Source organism: Phyllobates terribilis, unplaced genomic scaffold (assembly GCF_046119375.1).
Source record: "Phyllobates terribilis strain yellow unplaced genomic scaffold, ASM4611937v1 Scaffold_4__5_contigs__length_816908805, whole genome shotgun sequence".
In the NCBI taxonomy this organism is placed as follows: Eukaryota; Metazoa; Chordata; class Amphibia; order Anura; family Dendrobatidae; genus Phyllobates; species Phyllobates terribilis.
In genome coordinates this window covers 675263438-675283300 of record NW_027362764.1, presented here as the reverse complement: position 1 = coordinate 675283300, position 19863 = coordinate 675263438, and the positions used below count along the sequence as shown (strand labels likewise).

The following is a 19863-nucleotide window of genomic DNA, read 5'->3' as shown; positions in this document are numbered from 1 at the left end:
TCAGCAAAACCAGGTCCTTTTGTGCTTTCCCTTCTCTTCAATTTTTTTGCTGGCTTCCTTAAAAGGTCTTGTAGATACAACGCCCCACTCAGAGCCGCTGAGCTCACTGATCGGCTGCAGCGCTGTCGACGGAACGTCGGCTTCACGGCCAATGCCACAGGCCGGGAGCAGAGGCGAGACTCACCGGTAGACCCGGGTAGGGTGAGTAGAGCGCGGTTAGTTGCTTTCTAATAGCCTGCAGCCGGGGATTAACTTTTAATGAAAGGGAACAATCCATTTGACTGTCTGCAGCGCGCCACACCTAGGAAGCGCACTCTCACACACAAGCCAGCATGCACACGTGCTCGCACGTGACAACACCCCCTATCTGCCCCTACAACCTCTCCGTCACCATGCGTCAGACTCTCCTGCCTGTTTTATGATTTCAGGGCCCTAGCAGGAATCACCACCCCCCCTCCCCAATTCCTTCCTTGCCCTGAGGTTAGCTCTTTGTCAGCCGTCTGGCTTGGTTACACAATCTTCTTTGCAGAGAAACATGTTACTTCTGCTGGCCCTCGCTAGGCGGCCGGCATCCTAAACCTTCCCTGGGCACCTGCTGAAAGCCTGGCCCCTTCACGGCCCCGGGTGCTTTTAAAACCATCATTTCCACACGGCGAGCTGCGGAGTCAATAAGCACTCCTAGCCGTGGCAAGGAGCTCGGTGTCAGACCTGCATGAAGGCGGCGGGGTAGCGTACTTAGCTGCAAACTGGCTCAGAGGCCTTGGGCTTCCATCATCTAAGTTACTTAAGGTCGGTGTCCGGCAAGGCGCCGTTCCATGCTAGCCGAGCTGGGCAGTAGGGCAAAACGTAATCAAAATGGTCTACAGCACCCGGTGCTCCCAGGAGGTCTCCCATCCAAGTACTGTCCGAGCCCAGCCCTGCTTTGCTTCTGAGATCAGACGAGATAGGGCATATCCAAGGTGGTATGGCCAGTAGACACTGCTCGATCCATCGCCCGGCCAGCCTTTCTCAGGATCGCTTTGTGGCGAGCAATCTGGCCGTGACGGGGCGGGCTCCGAAGGGTCAATACAAAGGCTGTGCCGTCCCTACAGGAGTGGTTTGTTTAGCAGTGATTCACCCGCCGCATCAGGTGTCTTCAAAAATGTCTCAGCGCAGGGTCTCCTGCAGGCTAAACCCTTCATCACGGTAATGTGACAGAAAGAGCAAGCTGGACCCGTAACTTGGGGGCTGAGCGAGACGTCCAGGGGTGAATGAAGGAAGAGGGTGAGATGGTTGCCAGTGACTTTGAGCTGCTCTTCAGGGGGGAGGGTCGTGTTGCCTGCAAAGGTCTTCTGCTTGGGGTTACCGGTGGTTGCCTCCAGCCACGCGGGAGATGCTGGTCCTGGTGAAAAGGAGCCTAGTATTAAAAGTAAAGAAGCAACAATGCTGGAGGCCCACGGTGATCAGAAGGATGCTGGTATTTTGCAGAGATGAAGTAGCGCAAGAGAGAAAGCAAATGAAAAAAAGAAAAGAGAATGAATGTGTGCACTTGTGAAAGGGAATGGAAAAAAGGCATAGAAGAGAGTGGCCCCTGCTGGTGGAAGGAAGGAAAAAGCAAAAGCCTACAGCACCTGGCATTCCCAGGCGGTCTCTGTTAAATGGTTAATTATGGAAATTCATTTGGAATGTTAATCGATAATAATTTTTCTGTGTTCTATGCCTCAGCCATCGTGTCTAGTTGACATGCGTTATTTGTGTGTGTATTTTTGGTTCACTACCATATGTAGAACAGGTGTCCATACGACTGGCTATAAAAGCCCATGGTACAGAAAGGGGGGCTCTCTTGCTCTGCCCACCCCACAAGACACAGAATCTTCATGCTGAGAAGCAGATTACATGTAGGCCTGGACACATGCTGGACAAACACATGATTTACCAGCCAGGATCCAAGGAAAGATGGGTGAATCTCAACAATTAAGCAAATTATGGACAAATGGACAATTACTTTATAACTAATTATTGTATGTACCTGCTGCAATCTGATTCTTTTTAATGGACAATCCAAGAATAAATAGATACATTTTTTTATAAGAATATCGTGATATTGATACTTTGAGAAGTCCTCAGTAGAAAAAAATAATACAGGAAGAGTATTATTTTACAATGGTGAGCCAGCCAGTCCTGTTTTTTTGTTTTTTAAATTAAGTAAGTGAATTTCTTCCGTGAACAAGGGGGGAGTCCTGACGAGCTGAACAGCTATTGTTCACGTGTCAGTAAATTCACTAGTTTGTCACGAGAAGCAGAAAGGACCTACAGACTGAGGAAAGACAGGAAGCAGAGGTACTAACAAGGAACAGAATCACACAGGAAAATAATCAGACGAACTGAAGACAGGACGTGTTGATAAAGAGAAGCCAAGGAATCTTAAGGTAAGCAAAATATGGATATAATTTCTTCTTTTGCTAAACAAAGTAATATTAATTTCAAAGGTAATGTAGGAGATGACATAGAAGTTTTGTGGCTCAGTTTATACAAAGAATGTGAATTGCAGAATTTACAGTTAACTTCTAAATTGGTAAATAGAGACAAACAGAAATTGAGAAATATTCTACATTTGGTAGATTTTTTTCTTAGTCTTGTGTTAGAGATTTCTAAGCAGGAAAATAATGTAGAAGTGTCAGACGGTGATACTGATTCTGACTGTAATGTGGAAAATGAACAAGAAGTAAGACACGTGTCTGTAACTGAAGGTCACCGTGGGTCTGACCAAGAGACGGACATACAGAAACCTGACATGGGAGGAGACATGACTGACATACGAGAAACCGACATACTAGGTGATGTGGGAGGAGACGTGAGTGACGTAGGAGGAACGGACGTACAAGAGCCACTAAAAATATCAGAGAATTCTGGAATTACCCAGGCTCAACTCCAAATTAAAATGAGGAAAAATTTGCTGAAATTATACAAAATCATGCCAAAATATGATGTCAAAATCCATGCCTGTAGAAATTCAGAGACATTTGAGAGCTTCTCTGATAAGTTTGATTTATCCAATGAGGAGAGGAATCAATTATTTAAAATATGGATTCCTGTGACATTGTCCAGACGTTTACATTTAATGCCCTGTGAAAATGACTCTCCTAATCGATGGGAAAATGATTCGGACAGATTAAGATATTTGATTTATTGTGTCACAAAGGATTTTCCCAACATAGAAGATCTGCAGAAACTAAGGATTGGTAGGAAGGAATGTACATATACATTCATGTCCATATTTGAACGGTTGTACAAAGCTCTCATCAAAAATGGAAAAGTACAAAATATGATAACAACTTTTGTACAAAAATTCAAATTCCTAAATTCAGTTTCCCAAGTTATGGCATCACAAAAAAATTAATTATTTGAATGTGCGCAGATGCTGGATTTTGTTAGAAAACATGAGAATCGTGAAAAGAAAATAAATCAAGCTAAATTTATAAAACCAGGAAAGGTAAAATCTTACCAAAAGCCAATATCAAACTCTCCTAGACTGAGTCATGCCCATAGTGAACTCTATCAAATACGCAGAAGATTTCATATATGTTATAAGCCATATCAGCCAGTGCAAAGATCCATCTCTCCACAGAATGAGTTAATTCTCAGTCAGAAATGTGATTCTTTAAAAAGGAAAATGGCTGAAACTGATGGACAGAGACAGGTGAGACGACCAACTCACTGTGACGTCATGGAATGTGGACAGAAGAACAGGCAGTTCTCTGAGGTTTTGAAGGATTAAAAAATGTCTTTCCTAAATAGGGCGTTCCTGGAGATATTTGAGAGAGACAGAAGATTTGGTTTAGGGAGTGGCTAAGGAAAAACTGTAATTATAATGTTGTATCAAAATGTAATACAATGTCTAAATATTTATTTATAATCTCATACAGTAAAGTTGTAGTTACATAGTTTCTAATAGTTCATATATATATATATATATATATATATATATATATATATACACTTGTCTAAGTAGAGATTGCGTATAATTGTATTTATATATACGTTTATAAAATATATATATATATTAATTAATAAATTAGAACTTCATATATATAAATTTAAGTAGCAATATTTTGAATTACATTAGAACCAACCAATATATGTATAAGATATTTAAATAATTCTGTTTCTGTATGAATTTGATATTTAATTTTATTTTCTTATATTTCCTTAGAGTTTTCATTCCAAAGCAGGATTTGATCAAAGAACTCTAAAATGGATTTATTTCTTTATTCACACAGGAAGTGAAAAAATTGCATGATTTTATGTGTATAACATTTTAAAATAATAACAATATATCTAGTTGAACTATAATATATATGTAATACTTATTAATTCTTTTGTGTTCCTAATATTTTCTGTGCATGAAGTGTTCGTGCAAATTAAAGTAGCTTTACAGCATGACGTGTGACAGCTGCGGCCTTTGAACATTGAGCTAATAGTATAGGATCCCATTCATTCTATTTTCAACTGATGTAACTTAAGACCGGGCAGCCAGTGAAAAAAGAATCTAAGACAAGAGCTTTTTCAAGTGTCTGAAATTCCAGTGACTTACTCTCATATTATATAATATGTACTTGGGGAATATTCAAAGAAATATAAAGATATTCAATTGATATGGCAATGCGCATTAATAAATTGGGATACAACAATTTGGGGTTAAATATATATATATATATATATATATATATATAAAACTTCATATGTGGAATGTTTGAGTTGAACAGATCTGTGAATGTCAGAGTGAAGGTGACAGATGAGTAAATCAGCAGCTGCTAAGTGTGATTGATGTGACAGAGGCCTCGTATGTTTGTATGTTTAAAAAAAAAATGTTTCTTAATGTGAAGGTACAAAAATATATTTAATTCTGAGGAAATTATAATACATAATTTGGTATTATCTACATATATATCATATATATATTTCTATATTTCTTTAATAATTATTATTTCTTGATTTAACTAATAGTGGATAAGGGCAACCACACATCAAAATGGTTTACAAAGCAAATTTATATTTAGAATAATTTTCCACATGATAATATTCTTGAATAACTATAATATTATTTTTAATGGTTACCTAAATACGTACACACCTCTCTTTAGTCAAATCTATGCTACTCATCGATATGAAATTTATGCACAATATTTCTAGAAGAATAATTATTTTTAATTGGGTTCTGATATATACATAAATTTTATAAAATAATATTTTTTGTATTAAGGGGAAAAATGTGTTTTTGATCCTGATTACATAATCACTTTTGATCAATACTTATTTTACACACATTTAATAAAGAAGAAATAATAAGGTACTATGGTATAATTAAGAAGGGTATTACATGCAAAGTTGCATAATTTAATATTTTTTGGTGGTACAAGGTTATGACAAATATGAAATCATCCAGATAATGGAGATATAAGGGTATTTTTTATGGAGAATATAATTACTCTGCATTTGTCATTAAAATTTAAAGGCCTTATTTTTATTTTTATTCTTATTTTTACTCTTAATTTTATTTTTCATTTTTAAAATTTTATTCTTACTTTATGCTTCTTATTTTTCTATTTTTTCATTTTTTAATTCTCATTTGATTTTATTTCAGTTCAATATCTCAATTGAGAAAACACATTAATATTTAATAAAGTAATGTCTAATACAAGAGTATTGCTTCATTAAATATATATTGCTAAGGAAAAAAATGTTTACATTTTCTGAGTAAACACAACAATTCATTCATTCATTTATTCATTCATTCATTCATTCATACATTCATATATTTATTAATTTTGGTTCAGGAGTATACATTCTTTGATATTATTGGTTTAATAAAGATATAAAAACTTGTTTTTTCAAAATACACTGACACCTATGGGTTGGAAAAGGTAATTACACCTATGACATAAAAATGTTCTATCATATGGAGAACTTGATTGATAATGAATTATTATCTATTATTGTTTATTATTCCAAACATAATTTATTTTAATATTTTGATAATAATTAGATGGATATTACTGATTGCTATGGTACGCTGTGATATTATAGGTTAGGAAAAACTGCCAGATTTGGTATCAGATTAGGGAATGAAGACTTCAATCAAGACATCGCAATTATGAATTCTATCTTAATAAAGACTTTTAATTTTTATAAATCAAAGAGATTCTCAAAAGTTACAAGAAGAAGCAACTGATATCCGGACGTCTCAGAAGGTAACAGGTGTGAATGCTGAGTGTTATAATAGACTGTGTCCATTACATACAATACAATTCACACCACTGATCACCAGGACGGCAGAGGACGATGATCCTATATGTACTGTGTTGTGTTCAAGTTTCATCACGTTCCAGTGGTTTCTTATCACCTGCAACGCTTCAATGAAAGCTGGTGAACAGGTAATACCTGGCATATGTGTGCTGTATATAAAGGACTGAGTACTGGTTATGGTGCTATATAAAGCAGGAAAGTGTCAAGTTAACCCTTGCTTTACTGACCAAAGACGTCACATCTGTTCCAAAAGTGACACGAGACCAGTGCGGACACACGGAAGATTCCAAAGACGATCCAACATAAGTCCAGGTGACACTGCACAGATATTAAAGCTACATTTCATCCATGGACTTTGTTTTCTTATCAACTGACACACATGATCTTTCTAATAAAGAGTACAGTTTATGGACTGAACAATAATGAACACAATTATGGACTGTACAATATCTACATGCTGTAATTTATTTCAAAGGAGTTTTCATCTAAAGACTGTGTCATAAAAGAACCAAGAAGAAGACGAGACGACGACCCGATGAAATCAGATGATGACGATTGAACCCGCGATTGCTTCAATTTAGATATAGGGAAGTATAATTATACATATTAAATGAATATTAGTCGCGGCTTACCATAACATGAATTCACATCATTATATAACAATAATCCGATATTGATACTATTATTACTATTATTATTATTATGGAAATTTAATGATATTGCCAAGGAAGAAGGAAAGAAAAAATGATTGATGAATGTATCTTCTTTTGAGAAATTTCAGTTAAAGTCCTTTTATTCTCAAAAAGGGGGAAATGTTAAATGGTTAATTATGGAAATTCATTTGGAATGTTAATCGATAATCATTTTTCTGAGTTCTATGCCTCAGCCATCGTGTCTAGTTGACAGGCACTAGTTGTGTGTGTATTTTTGGTTCACTACCATATGTAGAACAGGTGTGCCATACGACTGGCTATAAAAGCCCATGGTACAGAAAGGGGGGGCTCTCTTGCTCTGCCCACCCCACAAGACACAGAATCTTCATGCTGAGAAGCAGATGACATGTAGGCCTGGACACATGCTGGACAAATACATGATTTACCAGCCAGGATCCAAGGAAAGATGGGTGAATCTCAACAATTAAGCTAATTATGGACAAATGGACAATTACTTTATAACTAATTATTGTATGTACCTGCTGCAATATGATTCTTTTTAATGGACAATCCAAGAATAAATAGATACATTTTTTTATAAGAATATCGTGATATTGATACTTTGAGAAGTCCGCAGTAGAAAAATATGGAAGAGTATTATTGTACAGCCTCCCATCTGAGTACTAACCAGGCCTGACCTTGCTTAGCTTCCGAGATCAGATGAGATCGGGCGTGTTCAGGGTGGTGTGGCCATAGGCAGAGACAAGCCTCTCACTTGCAGCTTTTCTACTTTGACGTCTGGCTGCCGGCTGCCGGCTGCCCTTTCCAGTGCTCAGCAAGACCAGGTCATTTTGTGCTTTCCCTTCTCTTCAATTTTTTTGCTGGCTTCCTTAAAAGGTCTTGTAGGCACAACGCCCCACTCAGAGCCGCTGAGCTCACTGATCGGCTGCAGCGCTATCGACGGAACGTCAGATTCACGGCCAATGCCACAGGCCGGGAGCAAAGGCGAGACTCACCGGTAGACCCGGGTAGGGTGAGTAGAGCGCGGTTAGTTGCTTTCTAATAGACTGCAGTCGGGGATTAACTTTTAATGAAAGGGAACAATCCCTTTGACTGTCTGCAGCGCGCCACACCTAGGAAGCGCACTCTCACACACAAGCCAGCATGCACACGTGCTCGCACGTGACAACACCCCCTATCTGCCCCTACAACCTCTCCGTCACCATGCGTCAGACTCTCCTGCCTGTTTTATGATTTCAGGGCCCTAGCAGGAATCACCCCCCCCCTCCCCAATTCCTTCCGCACCTTCCTTACCTTCCTTGCCTTCCTTGCACTGAGGTTTGCTCTTTGGCAGCCGTCTGGCTTGGTTACACAAGCTTCTTTGCAGAGAAACATGTTATTTCTGCTGGCTCTCGCTAGATGGCCTGCATCCAAAGCCTTCCCTGGGCACCTGCTGAAAGTCTGGCCCCTTCACTGCCCAGCGTGCTTTTAACGCCATCATTTCCACACGGCGAGCTGCGGAGTCAATAAGCACTCCTAGCCGTGGTAAGGAGCTCGGTGTCAGGCCTGCGTGAAGGGCGGCGGGGTAGCGTACTTAGCTGCCAACTGGCTCAGAGGCCTTGGGGCTTCCATCATCTAAGTTACTTAAGGTCGGTGTCCGGCAAGGCGCCGTTCCATGCTAGCCGAGCTGGGCAGTAGGGCAAAACGTCATCAAAATGGTCTACAGCACCCGGTCTTCCCAGATGGTCTCCCATTCAAGTACTGTCTGAACCCAGCCCTGCTTTGCTTCCGAGATCAGACGAAATCGGGCGTATCCAAGGTGGTATGGACAGTAGACGCTGCTCGTTCCATCGCCCGGCCAGCCTTTCCCAGAATCGCTTGATGGCGAGCAATCTGGCCGTGACGGGGCGGGCTCCGAAGGGTCCATGCAAAGGCTGTGCCGTCCCTACAGGTGTGGTTTGTTTAGCAGTGATTCACCCGCCGCATCAGGTGTCTTCAAAAATGGCTCGGCGCAGGGTCTCCTGCAGGCTAAACCCTTCATCGCGGTAATGTGACAGAAAGAGCAAGCTGGACCCGTAACTTGGTGGTGGAGCGAGACGTCCTGGGGTGAATGAAGGAAGAGGGTGAGATGGTTGCCAGTGACTTTGAGCTGCTCTTCAGGGGGGAGGGTCGTGTTGCCTGCAAAGGTCTTCTGCTTGGGGTTACCGGTGCTTGCCTCCAGCCACCCGGGAGACGCTGGTCCTGGTGAAAAGGAGCCTAGTATTAAAAGTAAAGAAGCAACAATGCTGGAGGCCCACGGTGATCAGAAGGATGAAAGGGAACAATCCCTTTGACTGTCTGCAGTGCGCCACACCTAGGATGCGCACTCTCACACACAAGCCAGCATGCACACGTGCTCGCACGTGACAACACCCCCTATCTGCCCCTACAACCTCTCCGTCACCATGCGTCAGACTCTCCTGCCTGTTTTATGATTTCAGGGCCCTAGCAGGAATCACCCCCCCCCCCCACCCCACCCCAATTCCTTCCACACCTTCCTTGCCTTCCTTGAACTGAGGTTTGCTCTTTGTCAGCCGTCTGGCTTGGTTACACAAGCTTCTTTGCAGAGAAACATGTTACTTCTGCTGGCCCTCGCTAGGCGGCCGGCATCCAAAGCCTTCCCTGGGCACCTGCTGAAAGCCTGGCTCCTTCACGGCACCGGGTGCTTTTAACGTAGTCATTTCCACACGACGAGCTGCGGAGTCAATAAGCACTCCTAGCCGTGGCAAGGAGCTCGGTGTCAGGCCTGCCTGAAGGCGGCGGGGTAGCGTACTTAGCTGCCAACTGGCTCAGAGGCCTTGGGGCTTCCATCATCTAAGTTACTTAAGGTCGGTGTCCGGTAAGTCGCCGTTCCGTGCTAGCCGAGCTGGGCAGTAGGGCAAAACGTCATCAAAATGGTCTACAGCACCTGATATTCCCAGGAGGTATCCCATCCAAGAACTGTCCGAGCCCAGCCATGCTTTGCTTCCGAGATCAGACGAGATCAGGCGTATCCAAGGTGGTATGGCCAGTAGACGCTGCTTGATCCAACACCCGGCCAGCCTTTCTCAGGATCGCTTGGTGGCGACCAATCTGGCCGTGATGGGGCGGGCTCCGAAGGGTCCATACAAAGGCTGTGAGGTCCCTACAGGTGTGGTTTATTTAGCAGTGATTCACCCGCCGCATCAGGTGTCTTCAAAAATGTCTCGGCGCAGGGTCTCCTGCAGGCTAAACCCTTCATCGCGGTAATGTGACAGAAAGAGCAAGCTGGACCTGTAACTTGGGGGCTGAGCGAGACGTCCTGGGGTGATTGAAGGAAGAGGGTGAGATGGTTGCCAGTGACTTTGAGCTGCTCTTCAGGGGGGAGGGTCGTGTTGCCTGCAAAGGTCTTCTGCTTGGGGTTACCGGTGGTTGCCTCCAGCCACGCGGGAGACGCTGGTCCTGGTGAAAAGGAGCCTAGTATTAAAAGTAAAGAAGCAACAATGCTGGAGGCCCACGGTGATCAGAAGGATGCTGGTATTTTGCAGAGATGAAATAGCGCAAGAGAGAAAGCAAATGAAAAAAAGAAAAGAGAATGAATGTGTGCACTTGTGAAAGGGAATGGAAAAAAGACATAGAAGAGAGTGCCCCCTGCTGGTGGAAGGAAGGAAAAAGCAAAAGCCTACAGCACCTGGTATTCCTAGGTGGTCTCCCATCCAAGTACTAACCAGGCCCAACCCTGCTTAGCTTCTGAGATCAGACAAGATCAGGCGTGTTCAGGGTGGTGTGGCCATAGGCAGAGACAAGTCTCTCACTTGCTGCTTTTCTACTTTGACGTCTGGCTGCCGGCTGCCCTTTCCAGTGCTCAGCAAGACCAGGTCCTTTTGTGCTTTCCCTTCTCTTCAATTTATTTGCTGGCTTCCTTAAAAGGTCTTGTAGACACAACGCCCCACTCAGAGCCGCTGATCTCACTGATCGGCTGCAGCGCTGTCGACGGAACGTCAGCTTCACGGCCAATGCCACAGGCCGGGAGCAGAGGCGAGACTCACCGGTAGACCCGGGTAGGGTTGAGTAGAGCGCGGTTAGTTGCTTTCTAATAGCCTGCAGCCGGGGATTAACTTTTAATGAAAGGGAACAATCCCTTTGACTGTCTGCAGCGCGCCACACCTAGGAAGCGCACTCTCACACACAAGCCAGCATGCACACGTGCTCGCACGTGACAACACCCCCTATCTGCCCCTACAACCTCTCCGTCACCATGCGTCAGACTCTCCTGCCTGTTTTATGATTTCAGGGCCCTATCAGGAATCACCCCCCCCTCCCCAATTCCTTCCGCACCTTCCTTGCCCTGAGGTTAGCTCTTTGTCAGCCGTCTGGCTTGGTTACACAAGCTTCTTTGCAGAGATACATGTTACTTCTGCTGGCCCTCGCTAGGCGGCCGGCATCCAAAACCTTCCCTGGGCACCTGCTGAAAGCCTGGCCCCTTCACGGGCCCGGGTGCTTTTAATGCCATCATTTCCACACGCCGAGCTGCGGAGTCAATAAGCACTCCTAGCCGTGACAAGGAACTCGGTGTCAGGCCTGCGTGAAGGCGGCGGGGTAGCGTACATAGCTGCCAACCGGCTCAGAGGCCTTGGGGCTTCCATCATCTAAGTTACTTAAGGTCGGTGTCCGGCAAGGCGCCGTTCCATGCTAGCCGAGCTGGGCAGTAGGGCAAAACGTTATCAAAATGGTCTACGGCACCCGGTGTTCCCAGGAGGTCTCCCATCCAAGTACTGTCTGAGCCCAGCCCTGCTTTGCTTTCGAGATCAGACGAGAATGGGCGTATCCAAGGTGGTATTGCCAGTAGACGCTGCTTGATCCATCGCCCGGCCAGCCTTTCTCAGGATCACTTGGTGGCGAGTGTAACATACCTGGCGGCGTCCTTGCATAGTGGTCCATCTCCCACTGTGCAAGAGCACGCACTTGATCTCCTGTCCAGAATGTCTCTCTGGCTTCCCTCCATGCTGTTTGTTTGTGTCTGTTTCTGCTGCTTAAGGGCGGCGCCCGATCACTTCCTGCTTTTTGTACCTGCTGTGGGTCACACCCCTTGTGCGTCCTCAGCCTATTGCTGTCTGTCACCTGGTATATAGCTCAGCTGCTTCCATCTATCCCTGCCTGAGCATAGTGTTTCATTCAGTGTGTGCTTGCACTCTGAAGGTGCCAGGTCCCGTTCTTTGTCTCCTGCCTTGTGGTATCAGTTCCCGTGTCTGAACTGAGTCCTGTCTATGTTTCCTGCCTTGCGGTATCAGTTCCCGTGTCTGAACTGAGTCCTGTCTTTGTCTCCTGCCTTTCGGTATCAGTTCCCGTGTCTGAACTGAGTCCTGTCTATGTCTCCTGCCTTGCGGTATAAGTTCCCGTGTCTGAACTGAGTCCTGTCTGTGTACTCTTGCCTGCTGCCTCTCCTGGAGGCTGTATTTCCAGTCCTGTCTGAACACGCTCCTAACCTGTTCCTCCCGCCTTCTAGGGGCCGATTACCTAGACCCGCTCCTGTATCTTGTCTGTCCTGTCTGAACACGCTCCTTGACTGTTCGTCCCGCCTCTCTGGGGGCCGTATTCCCAGACCCGCTCCTGTATCCTGCTGCAGTGTCGGTCTCCTCCGTACACTCAGTTCCAGTCTGAACTCTCTCCTATCCTTTACCTGTTTTGCCTCTATGTCCGTTCCCTTCCTGTTTCTGCAGAGTCTGAACTCGTACCTAACTCCTGCTTGTTGTCTCTGTACTCCCGTTTGTGAGTTTGTGGTCCACTCGCTACTTCACTGCAAGTACCCTGTGGGTATCTGGCTTTGCCTTTCTCTTCCTGTCTGTTCCGTGTGAACAGAGCCCTGTCCCCCCTGCTCTGCTTTGTTTGCCGCTCTGCGGTTTCCGTTCTGCTCCTGCCTTGTTTACCGCTCTGCGGTTTCCGCTCTGCTCCTTCCTTGTTTACCGCTCTGCGGTTTCCGCTCTGCTCCTGCCTTGTTTACCGCTCTACGGTTTCCGCTCTGCTCCTTCTTCACTTGCCGCTCTTGCGGTTTCTGCCCTGCTCTTGCCTTGCTTTCCGCTCCTGCGGTTTCTGCTCTGCTCCTGCCTTGTTTGCCGCTCTGCGGTTTCCGCTCTGCTCCTGCCTACTTAGCCGCTCCTGCGGTTTCCGCTCTGTTCCTGCCTACTTAGCCGCTCTGCGGTTTCCGCTCTGCTCCTGCCTTGTTTACTGCTCTGCGGTTTCCGCTCTGCTCCTGCCTTGTTTGCTGCTCTGCGGTTTCCGCTCTGCTCCTGCCTACTTAGCCGCTCTGCGGTTTCCGCTCTGCTCCTGCCTTGTTTACCGCTCTGCGGTTTCCGCTCTGCTCCTGTCTTGTTTACCGTTCTGCGGTTTCCGCTCTGCTCCTGCCTTGTTTACCGCTCTGCGGTTTCCGCTCTGCTCCTGCTTAGCTTGCCGCTCTTGCGGTTTCCACTCTGCTCTTGCCTTGCTTGCCGCTCCTGCGGTTTCTGCTCTGCATCTGCTCGCTGCTCCGGCAGTCCTGTCCTGCTCTGCTTCTGCTCGCTGCTCCGGCAGTCCCGTCCTGCTCTGCATCTGCTCGCTGCTCCGGCAGTCCTGTCCTGCTCTGCTTGCGCTCGCTGCTCCGGCATTCCCGTCCTGCTCTGCTCTTGCCCACCGCTTCGGGCATTCCCTCTCTGCTGTGTTTGGCTACTGCATCTGCGGTTCTGTTTCTGTGACCCAGTCTGTACTGGGTCTTGTCCTCTCTGTGCTCCAGCCCATCCTTTCGGCCAGTACCTCCCCGCCTGCATACTCGCCTGTATCCACCCGTCTGCATACCTGCCGTGTTCGCTTATATCCACCAGTCTGTGCCAGCCTAACCTGCCTGTTCCAGTAATCCCTGTGTGGGTCAACCCCCGTGTCCGGAGTTTGACCTGGAGTAGCACCTGGTCCCTCTGCCCGGTTTCTCCTTGGTGCACTGGCGTCGTATGCCGTCGTGCCACCTTGGTCGGATCGGCCAGATACTTAGTCACGCCCCTCTAGGCACTCTCCGGTTCATGGTCCAGTGGAACGACTACTCCCGCACACGCCAGTCAGTCCGGGCGTGTGCATAACAGCATGCTCAGGCCATGGTTCCCGTTGAGCCCCACGGCCTTCGCTCTCTGAGACGTTTTCTAGTGAATACATGCATTAAAAATAAATAGATACATTTTTTTTTCCCTTAGCTGAGTTCCAGGCGAATTACGCACCGTCCAGATGGATCTATCAGCTCTCGTTCCTGCGGATCCGCCACGTTACTATGGGGTTCCAAGACAGTGTCGTGCATTTGTGGAGCAATGCATGCTACACTTTAAGGCCTACCCTCTCTATTTTCCTTCCGATTGGGCTAAAGTGGCCTTTATGATTGACTACCTAGCGGGTGATGCCTTGAAATGGGTCACCCCCCTATGGGAAGCATGGGATCCTGTTGTCCTTGACCTGCAGGCCTTCCTGGTGGCCTTTCGTGTGGTCTTCGAGGACCCTAACCCTGAAGCCCCTGCTGAAGCTTCACTTCCCAATATCCCGGAGCAGCCCCGATGGGTAATGTGTGTGGGTAGCGCAATAGTCCTCCAGCCCAATGAGACTACTGCCCACCCAGAATCCTCACAGGGTGACTATGCTTTCCGGAATACTTCTCCCAACCTCAAGAGGCAGTCCAGACGTGCTAGACGTAGAGGCAAGCCGTCACGCCAGGGTCTGTCCTCCCTGAGACCTCCTGACCCCAACCTTGAAGTCCCTACTGAAGCTTCATCTCCCTGTATCCCGGAGAAGCCCCAACGGGTAATGTGCGTGGGTAGTGCACCAGTTCTCCTGCCCGAAGAGACTTCTGCCCATCCAGACTCCACACAGGAGAACTTCCTGCACCAGGCATCAGATGCTTCACCCACTTTAACCGGTGTGCATGTCCAAGGATGCTCCAAAGCTGTGGTTACCTCAGAGTCTGTGCACCTCTACTACCTGGTGGAGGTCCCCCTGTTGCCTCCTGAATCCTCCGGGATACCACTCGATAACAAATGGAGAGAGACTTCTCTACACCCGGTACTCGATACTTTGTCCGCTTCGTCCTGTGAGCCTGACAATGGGTACCCCAAAGTGGTAGTTACCCCCGAGTCTCTACACCCCTCCGACCAGGCGGAGGACCTCCAGTTGTCTCCTGAACCCTTCGGGGTGCTACCTGGTAGCGAAAGGACAGAGACTCTCCTATACTCTGTACCTGATACCTTGCTCGCTTCGTCCAGTGAGTCCAACCTAGTGTACTCCGAAGCAGAGGTTAACCATGAGTCTCTACACCCCTCTGACCAGGCGGAGGACCTCCAGTTGTCTCCAGAACCATTCGGGGTGCCACCTGGTGGTGAATGGACAGAGACTTTCCTATATCCTGGATCTGATACCTCGCTTGCTTCGTCCAGTGAGTCCGACCTAGTGTACTCTGAAGCAGAGGTTACCCGTAAGTCTCTACACCCCTCTGACCAGGCGGAGGACCGCCAGTTGTCTCCAGAACCCTTCGGGGTGCCACCTGGTGGTGAATGGACAGAGACTTTCCTATACTCGGTACCCGATACCTCGCCTGCTTCGTCCAGTGAGTCCGACCTTGTGTACTCTGAAGCAGATGTTTTCTCTGAGCCTCTGCACTCTTCTGACCCGGCGGAGGACCTCCAGTTGTTTCCTGAATCCTCCGGGGTACCACCAGATAACAAAGAGGCAGTGACTTTTCCTCATCCTGTACCTGATAACCCGTCTATTTCTTCCTGTGAGCTTGACAAGATGTACCTCGAAGCAGAGATTACCCCCAAGTCTCTGTCCCCCTCCAACCCGGTGGAGGACTTCCAGTTGTCTCCTGTACCCTCTGGGATGCCACCTGAAAGTATGTGGAGTGAGACTTCCTTGTGTGCTGTTCCTGGTACTCCACCCATTTCGTCTGTTGCTAAGGGTGGCTGGATGGGAGGTAGCATCCTAGCTACCCAGAGGAGACCAGTTTTTCCGGTGGACAGTGGAAGTGATCTCTTCGAAGGGAAGAATTGGCCCTCAAATTCCCTGCGGGAGATTCTGGCAGGCCTGAAGAAGAGGGGGCGTAAGGGGGGGGTACTGTAACATACCTGGCGGCGTCCTTGCATAGTGGTCCATCTCCCACTGTGCAAGAGCGCGCACTTGATCTCCTGTCCAGAATGTCTCTCTGGCTTCCCTCCATGCTGTCTGTTTGTGTCTGTTTCTGCTGCTTAAGGGCGGCGCCCGATCACTTCCTGCTTTTTGTACCTGCTGTGGGTCACACCCCTTGTGCGTCCTCAGCCTATTGCTGTCTGTCACCTGGTATATAGCTCAGCTGCTCCCATCTATCCCTGCCTGAGCATAGTGTTTCATTCAGTGTGTGCTTGCACTCTGAAGGTGCCAGGTCCCGTTCTTTGTCTCCTGCCTTGCGGTATCAGTTCCCGTGTCTGAACTGAGTCCTGTCTATGTCTCCTGCCTTGCGGTATCAGTTCCCGTGTCTGAACTGAGTCCTGTCTATGTCTCCTGCCTTGCGGTATCAGTTCCCGTGTCTGAACTGAGTCCTGTCTGTGTACTCTTGCCTGCTGCCTCTCCTGGAGGCTGTATTTCCAGTCCTGTCTGAACACGCTCCTAGCCTGTTCCTCCCGCCTTCTAGGGGCCGATTACCTAGACCCGCTCCTGTATCTTGTCTGTCCTGTCTGAACACGCTCCTTGCCTGTTCGTCCCGCCTCTCTGGGGGCCGTATTCCCAGACCCGCTCCTGTATCCCGCTGCAGTGTCGGTCTCCTCCGTACACTCAGTTCCAGTCTGAACTCTCTCCTATCCTTTACCTGTTTTGCCTCTATGTCCGTTCCCTTCCTTTTTCTGCAGAGTCTGAACTCGTACCTAACTCCTGCTTGTTGTCTCTGTACTCCCGTTTGTGAGTTTGTGATCCACTCGCTACTTCACTGCAAGTACCCTGTGGGTATCTGGCTCTGCCTTTCTCTTCCTGTCTGTTCCGTGTGAACAGAGCCCTGTCCCCCCTGCTCTGCTTTGTTTGCCGCTCTGCGGTTTCCGCTCTGCTCCTGCCTTGTTTACCGCTCTGCGGTTTCCGCTCTGCTCCTGCTTAGCTTGCCTCTCTTGCGGTTTCTGCCCTGCTCTTGCCTTGCTTGCCGCTCCTGCGGTTTCTGCTCTGCTCCTGCCTTGTTTGCCGCTCTGCGGTTTCCTCTCTGCTCCTGCCTACTTAGCCGCTCTGCGGTTTCCGCTCTGCTCCTGCCTTGTTTACCGCTCTGCGGTTTCCACTCTGCTCCTGCCTTGTTTACCGCTCTGCGGTTTTCCGCTCTGCTCCTGCCTTGTTTACCGCTCTGCGGTTTCAGCTCTGCTCCTGCTTAGCTTGCCGCTCTTGCGGTTTCCACTCTGCTCTTGCCTTGCTTGCCACTCCTGCGGTTTCTGCTCTGCATCTGCTCGCTGCTCCGGCAGTCCTGTCCTGCTCTGCTTCTGCTCGCTGCTCCGGCAGTCCCGTCCTGCTCTGCATCTGCTCGCTGCTCCGGCAGTCCTGTCCTGCTCTGCTTGCGCTCGCTGCTCCGGCAGTCCCGTCCTGCTCTGCTCTTGCCCACCGCTTTGGGCATTCCCTCTCTGCTGTGTTTGGCTACCGCATCTGCGGTTCTGTTTCTGTGACCCAGTCTGTACTGGGTCTTTTCCTCTCTGTGCTCCAGCCCGTCCTTTCGGCCAGTACCTCCCCGCCTGCATACTCGCCTGTATCCACCCGTCTGCATACCTGCCGTGTTCGCTTATATCCACCAGTCTGTGCCAGCCTAACCTGCCTGTTCCAGTAATCCCTGTGTGGGTCAACCCCCGTGTCCAGAGTTTGAATTGGAGTAGCACCTGGTCCCTCTGCCCGGTTTCTCGTAGGTGCACTGGCGTTGTATGCCGTCGTGCCACCTTGGTCGGATCGGCCAGATACTTAGTCACGCCCCTCCAGGCACTCTCCGGTTCATGGTCCAGTGGAACCACTACTCCCGCATACGCCAGTCAGTCCGGGCGTGTGCATAAAAGCGAGCAATCTGGCCGTGACGGGGCGGGCTCCGAAGGGTCCATGCAAAGTCTGTGCCGTCCCTACAGGTGTGTTTTTTTTAGAAGTGATTCACCCGCCGCATCAGGTGTCTTCAAAAATGTCTCGGCGCAGGGTCTCCTGCAGGCTAAACCCTTCATCGTGGTAATGTGACAGAAAGAGCAAGCTGGACCCGTAACTTGGGGACGGAGCGAGACGTCCAGGGGTGAATGAAGGAAGAGGGTGAGATGGTTGCCAGTGACTTTTAACTGCTCTTCAGGGGGGAGGGTCGTGTTGCCTGCAAAGGTCTTCTGCTTGGGGTTACCGGTGGTTGCCTCCAGACACGCGGGAGACGCTGGTCCTGGTGAAAAGGAGCCTAGTATTAAAAGTAAAGAAGCAACAATGCTGGAGGCCCACGGTGATCAGAAGGATGCTGGTATTTTGCAGAGATGAAATAGCGCAAGAGAGATAGCAAATGAAAAAAAGAAAAGAGAATGAATGTGTGCACTTGTGAAAGGGAATGGAAAAAGGCATAGAAGACAGTGTCCCCTGCTGGTGGAAGGAAGGAAAAAGCAAAAGCCTACAGCACCTGGTATTCCCAGGTGGTCTCCCATCCAAGTACTAACCAGGCCCAACCCTGCTTAGCTTCCAAGATCAGACGAGATCGGGCGTGTTCATGGTGGTGTGGACGTAGGCAGAGACAAGCCTCTCACTTGCTGCTTTTCTACTTTGACGTCTGGCTGCCGGCTGCCCTTTCCAGTGCTCAGCAAGACCAGGTCCTTTTGTGCTTTCCCTTCTCTTCAATTTATTTGCTGGCTTCCTTAAAAGGTCTTGTAGACACAACGCCCCACTCAGAGCCGCTGAGCTCACTGATCGGCTGCAGCGCTGTCGACGGAACGTCAGCTTCACGGCCAATGCCACAGGCCGGGAGCAGAGGCGAGACTCACCGGTAGACCCGGGTAGGGTTGAGTAGAGCGCGGTTAGTTGCTTTCTAATAGCCTGCAGCCGGGGATTAACTTTTAATGAAAGGGAACAATCCCTTTGACTGTCTGCAGCGCGCCACACCTAGGAAGCGCACTCTCACACACAAGTCAGCATGCACACGTGCTCGCACGTGACAACACCCCCTATCTGCCTCTACAACCTTTCCGTAACCATGCGTCAGATTCTCCTGCCTGTTTTATGATTTCAGGGCCCTAGCAGGAATCACCCCCCCCCTCCCCAATTCCTTCCGCACCTTCCTTGCCCTGAGGTTAGCTCTTTGTCAGCCGTCTGGCTTGGTTACACAAGCTTCTTTGCAGAGAAACATGTTACTTCTGCTGGCCCTCTCTAGGCGGCTGGCATCCAAATCCTTCCCTGGGTACCTGCTGAAAGCCTGGCCCCTTCACAGCCCCGGGTGCTTTTAACGCCATCATTTCCACACGGCGAGCTGCGGAGTCAATAAGCACTTGCAGCCGTGGCAAGGAGCTCGGTGTCAGACCTGCGTGAAGGCGGCGGGGTAGCATACTTAGCTGCCAACTGGCTCAGAGGCCTTGGGGCTTCCATCATCTAAGTTACTTAATGTCGGTGTCCGGCAAGGCGCCGTTCTATGCTAGCCGAGCTGGGCAGTAGGGCAAAACGTCATCAAAATGGTCTACAGCTCCCAGTGTTCCCAGGAGGTCTCCCATCCAAGTACTGTCTGAGACCAGCCCTGCTTTGCTTCCAAGATCAGACAAGATCAGGCGTATACAAGGTGGTATGGCCAGTAGACGCTGCTCGATCCATCGCCCGGCTAGCCTTTCTCAGGATCGCTTGGTGGCGAGCAATCTGGCCGTGACGTGGTGGGCTCCGAAGGGTCCATGCAAAGGCTGTGCCTTCCTTACAGGTGTGGTTTGTTTAGCAGTTATTC

At 48.3% G+C, this 19863-nt stretch overlaps 2 non-coding genes and 5 pseudogenes across 2 annotated transcripts; all 7 read right to left on the bottom strand.

The window, feature by feature from the left end:
• Positions 1–857: 857 nt before the first annotated feature.
• On the bottom strand, positions 858–977 carry LOC141269175 (5S ribosomal RNA; annotated as a pseudogene).
• A 7678-nt stretch (positions 978–8655) lies between these two features.
• LOC141269270 (5S ribosomal RNA) lies at positions 8656–8775 on the bottom strand (annotated as a pseudogene).
• Positions 8776–9873: 1098 nt separating this feature from the next.
• On the bottom strand, positions 9874–9993 carry LOC141268341 (5S ribosomal RNA; annotated as a pseudogene).
• A 621-nt stretch (positions 9994–10614) lies between these two features.
• Positions 10615–10733, bottom strand: LOC141270429 (5S ribosomal RNA). The gene has a single exon (XR_012321665.1). It is a non-coding gene; the product is annotated as a 5S ribosomal RNA (ribosomal RNA).
• A 933-nt stretch (positions 10734–11666) lies between these two features.
• On the bottom strand, positions 11667–11786 carry LOC141269774 (5S ribosomal RNA; annotated as a pseudogene).
• Positions 11787–18552: 6766 nt separating this feature from the next.
• LOC141266445 (5S ribosomal RNA) lies at positions 18553–18671 on the bottom strand. Its single transcript, XR_012320481.1, has one exon. It is a non-coding gene; the product is annotated as a 5S ribosomal RNA (ribosomal RNA).
• A 934-nt stretch (positions 18672–19605) lies between these two features.
• LOC141269235 (5S ribosomal RNA) lies at positions 19606–19725 on the bottom strand (annotated as a pseudogene).
• Positions 19726–19863: the final 138 nt, after the last annotated feature.